The following is a 14475-nucleotide window of genomic DNA, read 5'->3' on the forward strand; positions in this document are numbered from 1 at the left end:
GAACGAGTCATGTATTTTTGTTGAAGTCAAATACAAAGAATTGCACAAAGGTTGAAGCAACATTTGGATTATTCTGCTCTTAATGGCATCGGAGGCGCACAGGGCCGGACTGGCCGTAGCAGGCACCGGGCAATACCCCAGTGCGCCGCACGGGTGGGGCCGGTTTTGGGCTCTTTGGGGCCGTTTTTAGGTCTCGGCTAGCGAAGGCTGCGCTTGCGCAGTCTCGCTCGCGAGATTTAATGATTTTGAGTGACTTTTAGAAGAGGGGCTTGCTCCCGCCCCTCTTCTCTCCTGTTCTCCATTGGCTGGCCTAGTAAATGCTGGCCAGCCATTGGAGAAGAGGTCCCGTCACTCCGATCCTGCCCCGTCCTTTTCGGATCGGGGGGCGTGTTTTTTGCGAGAAGTCTCAGGGAGGAGACAACAGCAAAACACGCCCCCCAATCCGAAAAGGACACTCCCTTTCTCCGAGGCATTTTCTGCTGTGCCTCGGAGAAAGGCGGTGGTGTGCGTGTCCTCTCCCCCTGCTCTCGGCTCCTGCCCTTTAAATATTTTATTTCCTGTGAACTTTCCCCTGTAAGGATTCGTTTTTAGCTCGAAGGCTGCGCCATCCCGCAGTACCTTTTGAAGTAAGTGGCGTGTGTCCGAATCCACTTCCCTTCTATTCCGTCAGGGGTTACTCTGTGCACGCTTTGCCAATTTGTTATGCGGGCCCTCCGTTCGCTATGCACCACATGGGGGCTGGACTGGTATCATTTGCCAGGGCTGCTTTGACTTCTCAGTCCGGCCTAAAAAAATACAGTTTGAAGCAAAAACGGGCTACTCTGTTCTGACGCGCAGCGCCAAATTAATATTCAAGATCTCCGCTCCGCTCCTCACTTGTTCGAACCCCGCCCCCCTCATCTTTCACGGCTGGGCATCCCCGCTGCGGCCCTCTCCTCTGCGTCCCATCTGTTCACCCCTCCCTCGCCATCACAGCCCTCCCCTCTCCGCCCACCTCATCTCTCCATCTCTCCCCGATACTGCCAGCCGACAGCCTCCATTTTCTCCCTGGTAAACGGAAATTTATTTTTTATTCTCTACGTGCGGTTGGGAGGGTGGGAATGAATTTCCTAACAAAATATTCTATAGCCGCAGCACCCGCCAGCTCACATTTGTGCTGCCACCAGTCTTTTTTTTGCATTTGCTTGGCTCTTGTATGTCCGGTATTGGGGGTACTCCTGTGCACCCCGGCTGTCCCTAGAGGCTTCAGACCCGCTGTTGCCTCGTCGCAATCGATACTCCAGCCGCCCCCTCCCCCAGGAGGCTGGAACATTCAGCTCCCTCGCACACTCACTCCCGCCCTCCCTAGGGGGCTGACTCAGTCAGCGTGTCTCACTCTCACAGGTGACTACCACAATCAGAAGCCCCCCCCCACCTACGCACTAGAGGTCAACATATGGGTGAGTTCTCGGCGATGTATGGTTTGGCATAGATGCGGTGTGCTGTCCATATATGCGCCCAACAAACTTTGACTGAGTGTTTATTTAAATTTGCAGCCATCGGAGATAACGGCTGCGAGTGCATAACATTACAGCGTGTGCCTCCTTACTGTTGTGTTGTGGAGTTTGTGCGAAATTTGAATCCACCGTGAGGCTGCCATGCGCAACTCGACGATTTAGTGTCGACTCAGCAAGCCTTTGGCACAAGGGCAAGAACGTAAACTCAGCGCTTGTAGAAGACGGCGATGTTGCATAGTGATGTCATGAATGGCGAAGACTGGAATGCGAACTGCCTTGCATTGTTGAGTCCAGGAAGGGTTTTTGTATTCATGAAGCGTCTACCCACACGCCTTTGATTAATTACATGCTGTGTTTCATGGAGAATTGGTGAGATCGGCGAGAGAGACTTTATTTAATGCCGCGCAACTGCTCTACGTATAGGCAGAACATTACGCTAAGTGAAAAAAGTGAAGAATGGAACTGCTTGTGGGAATTAAGGACCTTCATCAACCATCGGCAGCATATTGACTCACATGTGGGGTATAATTTGCAACTATGTTTCGTTTACAGTTTTTGTTCCCGTTCACGTTTTTTTTTTTGGTTACTGGAAGGAGTTTAAAACTGAAGTCTTTCTGTTGCTATTTCTACAATGGGTTTGGTGATACACAGCTCCTTAAGTGCTTCCTCAATGTCATTGTTGTGTGCCGTGCAAGCTTCTGCCATGTTTTTGTATGCCATGCTTATTTTTGCTGCCACTTGCTATTAATAGCGGGTTTGGATCCCTGCATCGGTCGAACATTCTACAGTTCAGAGCTCTATGGGAGTGGCTTAAAAATCGCCACTTCCCAACATGGCTGACTCGAAGGAGGCCGTAAAAGGTTCTTTAATGAACATTTGAAAAGCGGCGGACATCTTCAAGTGATTGATTTTTATTTTGAATTTAACTTGCATGTACTGTGTATTGACAAATATGAGTTGACACATAGTAACAAGTCGCGGAAATCTAACCTATTCGCATCAGACTTCCTATTTTAACTTTACATAGTTCCGACCTGTTGTCACACTAGAATCAGGATATCCGTGGTAGTCTTTCTTCTATGTTAGTAGCCCTCCTGCCTGCCGGTTTCTGTTCTGGTTTCCTGGTTCCACTGAGGCCGGGTGTACCGCCCCTCCCTCGGGTGTGTCCTGCGCCGCCTTTCACCAGCCTCTGCATGTTGTACAGTATCCTCGGCTCGCTGTCCCGCATTCCTCCCAGTCTTCGCTGTATCCTAAGCTCTGTCATGAAGCCTTTGGTGGTGTTCGTCCTTGGCGGGCCCGGTGCCGGCAAAGGCACACAGTGTGAGAAGATAGTGGAGGTGAGTCTGAGAGGTACATTTATCACCCAATCCTAGGACAGTTCCATTCTCTGGCACCCAGTAGAGCAGCACAGACGTCCAAAAAGGCACTTCTCCGGGCCTAGTGCCTCTTTCCCACCTACTAACCGCTGTGACTGACTTGTCTTAATTGTTGGGCATCGCACCCCACCTCGCTATCCAGCCCATACCTCTCCCCTACCCCTCTATTATACGTAGAACATCCATACCCGGCGCCTCTTTTTTTTAATTTAAATTTATAAGGGATAAGACCAATACCTCCATCTTTCCAATAAGACACATATTTTCCATCTGTCTTCAGACACGTATTATTTGAGCCCCCTCACCACGTTTCCGATGCACGCCTCGATTATCATCGCCTTTATTCCTGGGTTTAACCTAAACCGTCTAATGCTTGTTTTCACGACCTATCCGCCCCACTTCCGTTTCTAGTATGTTATCTCGTGTTCATCCTTATCCTTTGATATTTTTTTAAGTTCTCTTTACAGATTGTTAGCCTTACGGCACCACCCTCTCCAACACAAAAATGCACAATCGCACATTTGCACTACTTTCTTTTTACCAATCCATCTCTGAGTTGTATTTAACAAGCATTTACAATGCAACGGTCTCGGCATTGTTAAAGTTAGAGCTATTGGCATTGCTCATGACAATGCCGTTTCTTTAAATGTTTTAAAAACAAAAACATAAACAAACATAATGTCATGAGCAATGCCAATAGCTCAAACTTTACCAATGCCGAGACCATTGCATTGTAAATGCTTGTTGTTACAGTGCCGTTTTTGCAGTGTAGCTGCAAAATCGGCCCTGTAACAAAATCGGCCGAAAACCGGCCCGGGCAAAGAGCTCGGCAGCACCCCCAACCCGCCACGGGGTTGGGCGGCAGAGCACTTTGGCAGGGCCGGTTTTGGTTCCCAGTCCGGCCCTGGAGGCGCATCACTCAATCAGGTTTCAATTACAAGATTTTTTTTTTTAAAGAATCAAAAACATATCTCATTTTTAGTTCTGGCTTCAGAAAGCACCAGCTGTTGACAGACCTCATGTCATCAGTACTTCAAAAAAAGTTTTTAAAAAAGTACAGAGAGAGAGAGTGGGCTTTGGGTCAGCACCCTACAGCCACTGTCTTTCATGTGTTTTCATGGTGTGCCATTCCTTGGACTGGCTATCCAGCAATGCCTTGGCATTTTGCGAATGGCTCTATTGTGCCAAGTGTGTTCACCAATTGGAAAAATATACCAGATTATGATGCACTGTAGAGAAAAAACCCAGGAGGTGAGTATTGTGACACAGCCTAATCTCGAACGTTATCCATGATCTTTAAACCACAAGCACCTGAAAAAGTAATGGAAAACGTATAGAACTAATTCTTGATATTACCCTTCTACCTTTCTCTCCTTTTTAGTCCTTGGCTGCTCTCATATCTTTCCCTACAAGCTAGATTGGATTTGGACACTGAGGCTTTCATCTCGACTGGTTTAATAAACAGTGCACTTTCATCACCGCTATCTTCCTCCATAGTGCTAAGAGGATCACTGGCATACATGATGCACACAGTGAAAAATAGCTCACACATGCATGAACGCTATCACACTCACATGTAGAGGCATAGAGACTCCTGTCCCATACACTAACCTATGATTATCAGAGCTGAGGAAATGTCTGTCAATTCCTTGAGCCCTGAAGAGAGGGAGATGGGGGCTACCACCAGCAGCGAGTGGGCAGTCTCTACCACCTCCACTCTATCACCTTCTCTTCCCACCACCAGGTTATAGTAAAATTGAGCACCAAATGTTGTTACCCAATTCTTGTACCATGTGTGATTGGTGGGCAGCAGGCAGAGGAGTGACAAAGATACCGCAATCCTGCCCCACCTCACCTTGTGATTGGTGGCTTTGTGACGGGAGGCTAATTGTGGTCTAAATCAAGACTAAAGGCATTAGGGTGTACCTATCACACGTTCTAGGGAACAGCTTTCTAAATAAAAGACCTTTAATAGATGTGCTCTTTCAAAATTCTCTTCTAGGAACCAACACACAGACATTTTGTGCGCTTTGCAAATTTACACTTCACACCCTGATTCACAGAATCAGTATTAGCCGAATTACACATTCTTACAGAGCAATATTGATTATGGACATTCCACCAATAGTATGGTAGTAGCAGCATTTGCAATTTTAGACCTATGGCAGGATTTTAGGTGTTTCTGTGTGAGCCACCATGAAGCAGCTGGTGTGCCACACAAACTTATTCCTAGGCAGGTAGTTTTCCACCCTAGAAATGCACATAAATTGGCCCCAGTAAGGAAATAGAAAAAAATTGGGAAAGAAGAGGGGCTATACCTATATATTTATTTGGGTATAGCTGCTGACAGCGCCGGTCACCAGCCGCTGTCTTTCCTTCACACAGGAACCAGGAAGCACATACCCAGGCTCCCGGCCAATCACAACGCTGCAATGCAGCTTTGTGAGTGATCTGAGCGCAGTGGTTCAGAGCTCAGATGAGGAATGGGAGCCTGGTCATGTTTTCCACCCGGGTTGTAATGCAGCCTGGGTGGAGAACATGCAAAGTGCACATTTAGGTTTGGCCAGCCCAAGAGGGCTGGCCAAACCTACATGTGCACTTAAGGTGCAGCCACCACTCCTCCTCCCGCTAACACTGGGAGCCTAGCCCCGCCGCTTCAACTGCAAGCTCAATACAAAAAATAAAATGATAATACCAGAACTTTATTATCGTTTTATTTTTTGTATTGAGCTTGCAGTTGAAGCAGTGGGGTGACGCTCCTCCGCCTTAGCTGATAATGTTAGCAGTTTTTACACACTGTAGTGTCGGGTGTGAGTAGCATAGTTGTAATTCAGCCACATTCTATGCGGTACCTGCCACAGCACTAATATACAATGCACCACTACATGAAAAATAGGCTTATATAGGAACTCTATGTAGTGAAGCTATACCCGCTGTCTGTTTATAGGGATGCTATGCAGTGTTGCGTAGTTTCAGCAAATATGACGTGTTTCTACAGGTGGCATTATATACTAAAATATGTTTTATGCTTGATTAATTTTCAGAGACACATTGGTATTGATGACAGTCTGATCTAAAGACAGACCCTTACTTCTCATTGATGGATAGAAGTGTAAGTTTGTTTTCATTAAATCATACAACGAGGTATGTGAATATTTGTGACATATACAGTGCAGGGATTGTAACCTCAGACACACATCCTAAATGTCCGCTCCTATTTGTTCAACAGGTTGATAGCTGGATGGAATCTAACCTGACGAGACCCGCAGATTGATCCAATTGGGTCGAAACATGAACGACACACCTTGGGCTTATCTAGTGACCATTCAAAATGGAGAAAAGAAAATTCATGTTGGACTTCCTCTGTTGCTTACTGTTGACAGTCCAGGATTTATGCGTATATTTGTAATTGAATTCACATTGCCATTTTGAGCCCTGTGCCATTTGCTCTATTGTCTACTTTATGTTTACTTATTGTGATAGATTTACAGAATTGTTCTTCCACATAGAGAGGCTCCTGAGTACATTTGTTGGACGGTTTCATATTGCTTGATTAGTTCACACAGGGTATGTATATATACTTCACTAGCACAAATCAATCCCACTGACCTGTTGTTTCATGGTGCTGGAGCGAGGGTATCCAAACCTCAATCTCTTAGTAAAATCATCTAACAAATTCCCCACCTGGTTGTATGGACCTTTGATAGTTGACTTGAAATGTCATGAGAGAAATACATTTCTATCCTTGTGGAACTAATGCAACTTCACAATGAAGACCAGGAATCAGTTATATCAACCATGAAGGTTTTTTAAAAAACATTAATCCAACCAGTATGTATGCACAGCAGGAACAGATTTGAAAGCTATAACAATTAGGAGTGGGCAGTAAACTCCAGTTTGCCAGTGGGGTTTTGCCCACTCCGTGCTCCGCTTAGAGCACGGAGTTTGGCAAAAACTTCGCCCACTGCCTGTAGCGGAGTTTACCGTCCACCAGTAAGTAACAATTAAAAGTGATCATAGATTTTCATGTAACGTTTTGTCATCGGTCTGACTCTGAACCATAGCCAGCAGCGTATTCAGTAAAGGCCATTGAGCAATGCTCCCTCATATTGCTCCAGAAACCTGTGGCCATTAAAAGGGCGGAGTTGAACAGCCCCAGAGCACAACAGAATGAATCAATTACAGGTGTGCTGCATGTAAGAGCACATATAATTCAGACTTCGCAGGCTGTCGCTGTCAGCCCAGCCCTTCATCGCCTTGGCAACCGAATGAACCATTGCACCTGAACTCAAATACTATAGTAGGCGTGGAGCCGCCACGCACTGAGGTAATGTGGGGCAAGTCTACTCCCCCACAGGTTGGATCCCCCTGTGTTGCAGGGTAAAGTAACATAAACGGTAACATAACGGTTAGTTGTTTGGTTTGAAACGTATTGGCAGCATCATAAAACAATCTGCAACTTTGTCAAAGGAAACTCTGTTACCATATAGCAGCATAACCGAATAGAGAGAGAAGTTCCATTTGAGATGCCACTGTTTGCCATAGGGGCAGTAAGATTTTTTTGCCTTGTCATATCCTTGTTGAACTGGGTTAGTTTTTAGTCACTTTCTTTTCAATGGGAGATAGTGCTTGTTCTGATCGGATGGACTGTGCTGTTAATTTTCAGTCTGCACAGGTCAGTGCCTAGGGACCCTGCAGCCCACTCACCTCACCTAGATGCTGCATGGGCAGCTTTGGCGGTCCATGTGTGCGGCACTGAGCGCCAGGCAACAGAGGGGCACACCAGTGCTGTTCAGCCCCCAGACCCTTTGGATCCCGTGTAGGCTTGAAGAACTGTCATTGTCGCCATCTTCATGTGGGAACCATAGAGCTCCTGAAAGCAGCTGCTATGCTGCACTGCTTGCAGCCCTGCGGGAGCAGAAGAGAGGGTAAGTACTGTATTCTCCATTGAGGTGGGAAGGAGGGAGCGGCCAATGGGGCCTCTGTCTGCGTGTGCCATCATCCAGCCCAGTGCTGAGCAATACCATTACCATCATCCAACCCTCGTTTACAATCTTACATGGATGATGAGAGGCAACAGGGCAAGGAAGCAAATCCTTGCTTTCTCTTCCAGGCCTCACTATCAGCTATCTAATACATAACAATACGCCTTTCTCTAGCTAATAAGAAACACAATAACACACCTGCAGAGGAGAGAAAACATCATACTGACAGTGTTAAAGCAAACGTATTCAGCTAGGGCCTAGTATCAAGCTAAGTTAATTCGAGAATCAAAATGGATGCACGCTATTTTATTATAAAATAGTGGAAAGTAAAAAAATCATTTATTAAACGTGAAAAGATAATGATTACGGTTATGGAAAGCAGCAGCATTGTAATAATTAAGTACACATTACGGAAGGAGGAAGCAGACTTTTCCCGGGCCCTATCTGCCACGTTCCCAAGCCAAAACGGAAACAACATTTCTCTTCAATCTGTGGCCCTTTTTGAGAGTGCAGCAGGGTAGACACACTGGCCATGAATCAACTGGAAGGTCAGGTTCTGATTCTGTTTTTAGTTTGACAGCAAATTAAATCATACGCATTCTGTGTGTTTGAAGTAGCATTAGTTTAGTGAATAAAGAGTCACACTCAGCCCAAAAAAGCCTGTTGCTGGTATATCGGTGATGAGCAAAGTATGACTGGCATGTGCGGCATTCTACCAGTAGCAGAAGGACTGGTCTGAGAGGGGAGTGGGTTGGTTATTTTTGGCTGTTTGTGGCCTGTTTTATGGTCTGGAGAGCTGGTTTTTACAGTTGATTTCCGTGAATTACCACAACTATTGCCTACAGAGGTTCTGCCTTCCCTGATGCCATGACCGTGACCTCCAAACTGTTAAAAGAGAAAAACAGGTCTTGGGAAGTGGATGGATGAGCGAGTAAGCAAAATTCTTTTGCATTCTTATGAGAAAATCGGTGTGTGAGATAAGTTTCTTGTAGTGCCGCAGTGAATATATTTTTAACCACTAGCCATTCGACTCTCTCTTTGTTCATTCCTCAACAGATGATACTACCAGACATGACTTTTTCTCTTTGAAGAAGGAATCCCCACCTCAGTCTTAGAAAAAATGTTTGTCAAAAATGCTTGTTCCAACAGCCTATCGTAGCAGAGAAATACATGCTTGTATGCCTCTACAGGTGTGGATAACTACAGGGTTTCTGGGTTTGGGGCATGGTGTTAGTGAACTCAATGAAAATACTACTTTCAATATTCTTCTGAGGGCACCATTAAGAGTTTGTGGATAGAGACATGCAAGGCCATTGCTTACATAGGAGAGCGTGGGAAGGCAGGGAGGGAGACAGCAATCTCAGCTGCAGAAAATACAGATTATGGCCTGGGACTAGGTAAAACTAACGGCAGTGTCAAAGTCTGTATATTGTAGTAATATAGCGCTTTATACCCTTTACTATGTGCTAAACAACATGCATGTTTGTGCCTGCATATGTCTCCACTGATATGTATGCTGGTGAGTGTGTGTGTGTGTATGTGTTTGTCTGTGTGTTGAGTGCGGGGAGGGTAGGATGTCTTAAAGCTTTATCTTTGCTTTCTTCACTTTCAAAAAAATCCTCCAGTTCAATGTGAATTAATGGAAAAAATAAATTTCCATGACTTCTTTGGTACATTTCCCTCTCACCTACTCCAACATGCTGGTGTGTATGGTCATTTGTCCACTTTCAAAGCCTAGTTCACTGGTATGCCTGTGTATTTGATGAAGGAGTAATTAATCACAAGAAACTTCTGTCTGTTGATGATGCCCAGACTCTCCCAGTGCCCAGCCTGCCACTGAAGCCGCAAGGTGAAGGGGATGCTTTAATAAGGCACTGTACGCAGGAATATCCTAAATTGACTTGCCTTCCTCAGCAGTCTCATTCCCTTACCTGGATGCAAAAAGAAATCTGCCTTGTCTCGTGATTCCTATGCAGGAGAACAAAAGACGATCTGATGGCAAAGCATATGAGTCAAATGCTAGCAGCTCTAAAGTTGAGCAGTATGCCTGGAATTCATTGTAGAGCACCAGGGCAAAACTGGGGTGCTTGACTCATGATTTCAATGACTGTGCTATGGATCAGTAGTTGTATATTTTTAACAACATGAACCACCACAAAATCACAGCTAACTGTGAGCTACATGCATGCATTTTATTTTATGAATGGAGAAGCAGCAGTGGCACCAGTACCAGCCAAGCACCCCTCGCCCCCCTTTAGGCATGACACTTCATGAAGCAGGAAGGGTGGTCCAGGATAATCAGTAATATGGTAGCAGCTTCCTGATCTGGTATTTGCAAGGTTGTATTTACATTTACATTTAAAATCTATGTTGAAAAAATTAGGCGCTCTCAAGTTAATCTGTGAAATAAAAGTAATTTATTAATTTTTTTTTTTTTTATTTAATCCGTAGGTTAGCAATTATTATTTATTCAGGACTACAAATACCAGAATGCAATGGAAAACAGAAATAGAAAAGCAACTACACCAAACAAAGAACAGCTCAAGGTTAATCCAACACTGCATGAATGTGGAATTGTGCAGATTTTGGAACAAGTGCAGACTGCAATGTATTTGTACTTATGTTCAAACCCAGTTGGACATCACTAAGGCGCTTTTCATTGTACAACTATGCATTGTATATTCCACAACACTGGCATTAGGCAGAGTTGAAAGTGAGTTGCTAAGAAAGTATTTGGGAGCTGCCATTCATTTTAAAGCAGTAAGCACTGCAAGCTTCACAACCAGCTCATCAACCTCAAGATAGACAGAACTCAGAAGAAGCACACTATTGTGCCTGCTGGATAACCAGCCACTGTTGAAGGGTTTACAACTAATCACATCAACCAGGTTTTACATACCCAACCGTACATGCAGCTCACACTGACTTCAACTTATAGCACAACACAAAGTTTCACCTCATATATAGCACAAAGACAGGCCACAGACACACAAATAAGTCAACACGATTACAGCACATAGAAACCATGCACACTAAGCATAGATCACACAGATCACAACAAACAATACACACACACACATCAAGCACAGCAATATTTTCAGATGCACTTGTCTCTTGCCCTAACTGATGCAGGTACAGAAAGTGCTCCTATGTATTATCAGTTATTAATGCTTCATCGAAAAGGGTCAATTTTCAGTGAACCTCTACTATCATCTGCTGCTAATTAGGTGTGTACCAGTCTTGACCTCCAGCAGGTCATTGAGAATATCACTTTCACACGTCTTACACCACATACAGTGGCTAAGGCTTTTGTAATACTGATAAAATTACAACATTTCATCAGACCTCTGGCAGAGAAAAGTAGTAAACTAAAACCAAAGGAAGCTGATATTAGAAACCTTAAGTACCCTCGTACATAATTTAGATCTGTTTCTCAGAGACTCACTCGCAAAAATTGAGGAAAGAGTTTACACGATAGAGCAGATGTTAACGGGTCTTTTAGTTAGAGCAGACTGTAATGAAAAGATCTACCATGTAATCAGGGTGAAAGAGCAGCTGGTAAGGGTGATACAGGCGGGGTCGGTATAATACAGAACAAGCAAGGCCAGTCCTCCCAACCTGAAGATTGGGTAATTTCAAATAGGAGTCAAGATAATCATGCTGACCACCAATGGAGTCATATCCATAAAAAGGGTAATAGGGAAGTGATAACGGAAACCCATAGCTCCATACCGACTCCCTCTTACCAACAAAAGAAAATTACACATCTATAAAAGCGATACCTATTGAGCCACCCTACCTAGACTTACCACCAGCTTGTACACCATATACGATAATACTAGCCAATCCACCCAAGTTGAGATCAGAAGAAAATGAATCCTGAGAAAGGCTAAGAAATAAAGCGCTTCATTGGCTAAGTAGAAGAGTGGGCCTAACCCACCAACTCTTCATGGAGTTTATAATGGCTAGGAGGGTAAACTGGGTAGGAAAAGAACAAAAGATCCTCCCTGGTGATTGCATAGTATTAACGTTCAAAACTCCCGACCTAGTTAAAAAGATCTCATGTAAGGGGGGAAATGGGTTTTCCAAATACAGCTGATATAAATATTCTCCCCTTAGGTTATTTCTATAAACCTGTAAATGTGATGGAGAGGGGTGGCATAGACTGAGTGAATGGAGCAAGTACTGAATAGCCTTATAATATTATAGTGAAACATCGATACGCACCACTGACCTCTTTAGAGGAGATAGATTGACTGAACATCTGTTCCACTGACACCCCCAGAGTCACCAAGAAGTAGACAGGACTGATGAAATAGTTAATAGCCCAGCTTTACTGGAAGGAGGTACCACTAATAGCCGTTCTCTCAAGACTATTTCAGAAACGGATAAGATTGTCAAGATTAATTATAGTGCTGCCCCATTCGAACAACTAAGCCCTCAGTATCAGAGTGTTACACATAGAACAAATAATGTCAATAGTACTGAAGTGCTGGAGCTTGTACAAAATGTAGAACAAAACAGGCTGTCTTTCCCTAATTTACATTACACTGTGACAACCAAATCCAGGCAAGAGGCAGTAAAAATAGCATCACGGTACTTTTCTGGAAAGTAGCTGGACTACGGCCCAAATTAGAAAATCACCTCTGGTTTAAGTTTGTGAGCAAATTCGACATCCTTTGCTTACAGGAAACATGGTCCCCGGAAGAAATGCATATTGAAGCTTACAATACTTTTAATACACCAGCCTCACCATCGGCAAGTGGGAGGCCAAAGGGGGGCTTGTGTATATATGTATCAAACTTGTTAAGGATAAATAAATTATGGTTGACTATCTCAGAACCTAATTATCAAATACTGGTCATGAAAATAGATAAACGATACTGTTATCTTGGTTAATTTTTATAACAATGCTCAGAGGGAATGCGTAATAGACATCTTAAAACAGCTCAGAAATGCAATGCAGAATATTCAGAACGATAGTAGGGACAATGTATTATTTGTATGGGGGGGTGACTTTAATACTGCCTTGTGTCCACACAGTGAGGATGTATTATGTGGATTAGTAGATGAAAAAGAGTGTAACCTCCCTCATTTTCTGCATAGCCCACAGGGTGATGCTCTAAATGAGATTCTATTTTTTCTGGATATGGGCTTTGCAAAAGTACTGAGCTCGCCATCTACTCCATTTACGCAGATGTTTCATGGGAGAGGATTGAATACAATTATTATTTTTTTTTGTAAACGATATCCTTATATGTACCTCTGAACCGCATGAGGCCCTCCCAGCAATATTTAAGTTGGCTTCGGAGTTCGGGAGGGTCTCTGGCTATGAAATTAATACTCTAAAGACCGAGATGATGACCTGGAATATTGACCACAGTACCTTTAATTCTGAAATCCGGCCGGGGAGTCAGATGAGGTATCTAGGTTTGGATATTGTAGCTGACCTCGATCAGATCACTATTACTAATTTTTCAAAAGTTGCAAAAGAATGTCGTAAGCTGCTCCAGACCTGGGCCCATCTTTCGCTCTCCCTACTGGGTAGGGTCAGCCTTGTTAAAATGTCCATTTTGCCTAAAGTTTCTTTTTTGTTTAACACGATACCCTTATATTTTGATCCCGCCTCTATCAGAAAATTGCAGTCTGATATTAGTACCTTTATTTGGAATAAACATCTTCCAAGAATCTCCTGGAAAAAAATCAGGAGGCGTAGGGAAAAAGGAGGGCTCGCTGCCCCTGATCTCTAGGCTTATGCCTGGGCTTTCCAGCTATCTCACGCCAGGATCCTATTAAAGAGTCCAGTAGGCTATGGAGTGGGGTCCATTTATTCTATGTTATTGAATGCAGAAGGGGTAAGTCAGTCAGGCTTTCTTTTCAAATTTGGAAACCCCAAGTTTTTCAAAAAAAATTAAACTGAACATTTTATGGGGTATGGCTAGAATATGGGCTCAGATGTCTAAGGCCATTAAAGTTGGGTACTATGGAAGCAGGACACCGCTGTGGGATCTCCCTGACGGTCCAACTTGGTTAGGGGATGCACTAGCTATGCCTTTGAGAGAGGCTGGACTGGAGGAGTGGGGTGACCTATTTGTTGACGGGGATTTGTTACCCTGGGAATATCTTTGCACTAAAATTGGTCCAAACTTCTCTAGGCTTAAGTATCTTCAAATATCGAGCTGGTCTTGTGCATATACAGTTCAACCTCCACATGGTGTTAAATATCCCTTGGGTGTGTATAGTCATCTTATAACGCTTTTGGCAGATAAACTGCCTGCCAAGAAGGAGATTTCACTGTGGTACAATCTAATCTTGGAGGAAATGGATGGAATATTTTCATTGCCAGAGGAGCTTTGGTCTTTACATGTCACCAATCCCGATCTACAACATCTTTGGAATTCGTCTTGTACGTTGATGTGGGACATTGTAAAACCTTCATGGTTACGCAGGAACCATCTTTTCACCATTCATCGAGCATATTACTCACCCCTTCGTCTCTCCAAATTTACCGTGGGGAGTAGTGTGGCTTGCGCGAAATGTGGTTTGGTGGCTGCTTCCGACATTCACATTTTCTTTGAGTGCCCGCATTTGTCCCCATTCTGGGAAGCCATTAGTAAG

General features: G+C 44.1%; 1 long non-coding RNA gene across 1 annotated transcript in view; it reads left to right on the forward strand.

Annotated features, from left to right (window-relative positions):
- The window catches only part of LOC146867690 (uncharacterized), a 376821-nt gene extending 366252 nt beyond the window's left edge, over window positions 1-10569 (forward strand). The window contains exons 4-5 of the long non-coding RNA XR_014962017.1: window positions 5917-5984; window positions 6102-10569. This is a non-coding gene — a long non-coding RNA (uncharacterized LOC146867690). The remainder of the gene's footprint in view (window positions 1-5916; window positions 5985-6101) is intronic.
- The last annotated feature ends 3906 nt before the right edge of the window (window positions 10570-14475 follow it).

This window comes from Triturus cristatus, chromosome 1_2, assembly GCF_964204655.1.
Source record: "Triturus cristatus chromosome 1_2, aTriCri1.1, whole genome shotgun sequence".
Taxonomy (NCBI): domain Eukaryota; kingdom Metazoa; phylum Chordata; class Amphibia; order Caudata; family Salamandridae; genus Triturus; species Triturus cristatus.